Source organism: Lepisma saccharinum, chromosome 12 (assembly GCF_977018435.1).
Source record: "Lepisma saccharinum chromosome 12, izLepSacc3.1, whole genome shotgun sequence".
Classification (NCBI taxonomy): Eukaryota; Metazoa; Arthropoda; class Insecta; order Zygentoma; family Lepismatidae; genus Lepisma; species Lepisma saccharinum.
In genome coordinates, this window is record NC_139240.1 from 45,244,653 (window position 1) to 45,249,629 (window position 4,977).

Consider the following 4,977-nt stretch of genomic DNA (forward strand, 5'->3'; position numbering starts at 1 on the left):
AAGATTACATGGTATATTTAACACAATTATGCAGTGATACATAATTAGGTCTCTTAATTAGAAATCAGAGCAAATAATTTTATTTGGAAGAAACCATGGATTGAAGAAAAGTCTGTGTGGTCATTATCCAATTTGTAATTATTATAACATAAATAGGATTTTAAAGACTTTTCTTAAAAATAAAACTCCTACAAGCAGATTTTGTTTTTGAAATCATAGATAACTCTAATTCCAATTTCCGTTATAGTTGGATTAGGTAGAATGCGGACCACCTGCTTAATGTTTATTTCTTTTTCATCCTCTTCATTAGGTACGAATAAATTGCCAGTTTTTCCATACTGCTTCAAGAAGATCACACGTAAATCACCACTGTTTCGCAAAACACTTGTCTGACACACTGCAACATAGTTATTGCTAACCTGAGTCTTTCCATGACCAGTGATGCAGACTTCAACGTATACTCCAGGTACAATATTCACATTGAGTTCAGATAGGTCTAATTCTTCTGTTTTCGAGGTATGTCCAAGTTCATTTATGTTGTTTTCAACAGATGCATCATCATCATCGTCATCAGAATATGATTCAGATCCACTGCCAGAATCAGATGAATACACATCACGCCACCGCAATTTACTGTTCATACTGTGTGGCACTATTTCTGGAAAGGCAACTTGTACTTTCTGTTTGACAGATTTTGAAGTCAATCTAACAGCTACATGTACATCATCAATTTTCTTGATGTGATGTATTTCTCGTATTCCTGGTGCCGTTCGCACATACTCCCATCGTTTGTTCAAAAATACTGAAGTTTCTTCTGTCTCTTTCTTGGTTACAAAAAGAACCTCAGTTGACTTACATTGAGCTTCAGCAACTTTGAAGAATTCTTCAGCATTTTGAACAGTACAATGTCGTGATTTTACTGCTGTCCAGACCATTCGTTTAACTTGCCCACCAATGGCATCAACTGCTCCTTTACCATGGCCAGCTGCAAAATAATTCCACTCTACAGTTTCCACACTGAGATCATCAGGCAAGTGGCACATATTGAAAGCTGTATACTTGCTCTTAAATTGGGAAGAACAATTATCTGAAAATATCATCAGATTACGTAAAGGGGCATCAGGGTATCTACTCTGAAAATGAGATACTATTGTCTTAATGAAAGTCCAAGCTGAATGTCTAGAGTGACTTACATCATCACTTACAACCACATACGAAAATGTTCTGTCATCAGACCACAAGCAACACGTGAAAATTGCGACTTGAGAGTGTTGCCAGTGAGCTGACTGCACTTCATCTTGTGAAAAGGCACTGTAATTCTCGGCATAGTCCACCTGCATCACTGCTTCACACCTTTTCAAATTATTCTTCCTGTCCTCAAAATAGCTTGCTTGCTTATTCTTCACGTACAAGTGCATCTTGAATTTGGGAAGTGAGGTATTTATTTGTGTAACTAGCTCCTCTAGATTTGTTGTTCTCTCTTCAACAACCATCTGCCCATTGGTCTTGACCCACTGTCTCCATTTAACTTCCTTTGAAAAGTCACAGTCAGTTTCCAGCAGACATTTTACATCATAATAACAAACTGTGCATTCATTTGTCATGCAACGCTCTTCACAAATATTGCAGCACATTTTCTCTAGTAGTGCCCTTGGTGTTAAAATATATCCTTGATAATCAACACAGAAACAAGAAATAGCATGAGCTGTAAATCTGACATTTTCATGCTTAATACAGACACATACATTGTGTGGAGTTTCTTTTACTGGTCTCACATGTTTGGGACGCGTTTCAAAGAATTTTGAAAGAGAGATCTTTACTTCAGGATGAATCTCCAAGAATCGTTGGTAAGCTTCTGCAACATTCATTACAAGGAAGTGTTTCTGTCTTTTCTCCTTCTTCCCAGTGACTTCATCTTTTACTGCAATGCAGTCTCTTTTGCCAGATGTTTGCCAACTGATGTCATCATTTTCAAAAAATGATTTCACTATTTCCAAATCTTCTTTTGAGTATGATCGTCCCCTAGGAGACACTATAACTTTCGTAACTTGGTTGTCGGGCTTCGGGAAATCTTCTTTTAAAAGCTGCCTGACAACAGCCTGTTTTTTTGAAGGGCTAAATGGCAAAGCCTTACGTGCCTTGTGGACAGCTTTTCGAAGTGTGCTTGTTGAAGAATATGAGCCCAAAGCTGAAGGGTTTAAAGGTGTATTGGTCTTCATCGCTTCTGGTTTTTTCCTCCTCCACTCCTGTACCCTCAACCTAGTCTTTTCTCTCCTCAAATTTAAAAGGTTTTTGTCTTTTACACACTTTTCCTTTTCTTTTTGCCTTTTTAACCTATTTCTTTCTGTATCCTTTTCCAAATATGCAGCCCATCTCTCTGGGTTTTCAGATTTCATTTTAGCTCTCATTTTTGCCATTCTAGGAGCAGACTTTACAGGTGGCATTATCTGCAACAAGAGAAAACATAAGCTTGGAGCAAATTATAGGTTATTTTATGTTTCTGTTTACCTACCACTGATTTTAAGGACATTTCATTATAACATAAAAAATTAATTCTAGATGGAACGAAGAAAAATAATTTCATTTTACTCTATGACTTAATATAATCAAGTTCTACACATCAATAATATATTTTAAATCTCTCTGAATTATACCAGTAATAGGTTATGTAACATGGACTATAGTTCATAAAGTTAGACAACCCAAACCTAAAAGTATCAGTGGTGACAGAAATGTAACATCCGTGACATCTATTTTATTCTTATTTAAACTCAGATAATATCTTTAAGATGGTAGGGTGCAAGTATTTTACTAGAATGTCAACATTATCTACTTTTGACAAAAACAAATTTAGTTCAATTCTGTATTTTTAAAAAGTATCTTCTTTTTTGTCATGGATGTTACACCATGTACATCTGATTACTGTTTTACAATTAATTCATAAATTTACTCACCTTGGTATCTGAAATTCAGTGTGTAGACTCTCAAAACATAAACTCAGCAGTAAACTTCCTGAGAATGGAGTTAACAGTTGAACTGAATGTGAAGGGAGCTGCCAACTTTAGTGAATGAAACTGGCCATGTATTGCCAACTAAAAGCAGCTATTTCTTGTAACAATAAAACATATCAATTATATTATTTTTCAAAATATCTTAGCAGAATGCTTAAATGACAAGTTTTATCTACTCAGTGCATGCAAATAGAACATATTTTTGATTATTATTTTTTTTTTTTGTATAATTCCCTCTTTACCCGGAATGGCTGTAATGGGTGAGTGTTCCTCCAAATCCTCTGTTATTTCTGAAGAACTGTGCGACGCTTTTATTTCTGCTGACATTCCTCTAAGTAAACTAAATAATCTTAAATTCGACATTTTTGGAAAAACATACTGGGAAATCGATACCAGATTCTTCCACGCTAAGGAAAAATTATGTCAAGAAATGCTACAACCAAACAATGGATCAAATTCAGCAGAAAATTCATGGTAAAAAAATGCGGCACTGTACATGGTTAAAGCAGGGAATTCTCTGAAAGGTCTGTACTCGAAAATGGTACATGTAACATGTCTTGCACATGCGTGTCACCGTATTGCTGAAGAACTGCGAAGTCACTTTCCTGATGTAGACCAACTGATTGCAAACATTAAGATGATTTTCCTCAAGTCCCCATCACGAGTGTTAGCTTTTAGGTCTCATGCACCTGATGTGCCTTTGCCACCAGCTCCTATTCTTACTAGATGGGGTACATGGTTAGAGGCTTGTGGTTACTATTGTGAAAATTATAAAGTTGTGAAAGAAGTTGTAACCTCGTTCGACAGCAGTGAAGCATTGTGTATAAGACAAGCACAGGAACTCTTGGCTGATCCCGAAATGGAGGGAAAATTATGCTATATAAAGTCCAACTTCGGCTTCCTACCTTCTGCCATAACTTCACTCTAGACATCTGGAGCTACATTGGTTGATCAAGTTAATGTCCTTAACAAAGTTCAGGATAATTTGGAAGCAGTTCCAGGTACTGTTGGAATACAAGTGAGAGAAAAGATGCAGAAAGTGCTAGGGAAAAATGCAGGATACACAAGAATATGTTCTATTCGTGATGTATTGTGTGGCAAAACGTTTTCATTGCCAGACTCTGAAACCGAATTAGAACCAAGTGACATTGTATGTTTTAAATATGCCCCTATTACCTCTGTTGATGTTGAAAGGAGCTTTTCTATATATAAAAGTGTGCTAGCTGACAATCGTCATTCATTTCTTTTTGAAAATTTACAGAAAATATTTGTTACACACTGCAACTCAAAACTGAACAGTAACCTCTCATAATTTGTCAAAAGTTGCATGCTAGAGTTGCTGTAATTTGAAGTGCAAATAAAATTTTACTTTGGAATTTTTAACGGTTTTTAGGTCATTTTTAAAGTCATTTTTTGGCAATTTTTAGGTCATAAATGCATCTTTTTAAGGGCATTTTTTACGAATTTTTAGGTCATCAAAATCCTAGCCCTATAAATTAATATTAATAATATGAAAATCCCAGAACAATTTATTAGTATGTAACATAATTTCGGAGTTTAAACAACACCATGGATGTCGGCTAAAGTGGGTCATCATCATCCTTTGCCGTTTCCTGCCTCTGGCTGGGTCGGCATAGGATAAAGTGGGTACCTGGAGTAAACTCTGGGGGGTGAAGGCGACCAGGGGCATGGTGCTGATCACATCACCCCCACCTTCGGTCGTGATCAAGAAAGTGTTGGGCTTTAACTCCACACCCCTATACACCTTCATGGCAAAGCACAGGGGAGCACTTTACTTTTACTTTTAATAATACCAATGTTACCATGATACAAATCATGTAAAATTCATTTAAAAATGAACAAATAGCTATCTTTGGAAATATTGCACGAGACTTGTAACAAAAACTGCATTAATGTTATATTTTTTTGTGTAGAATGTTAAGATCATGCTTTACATTTCAGGTAC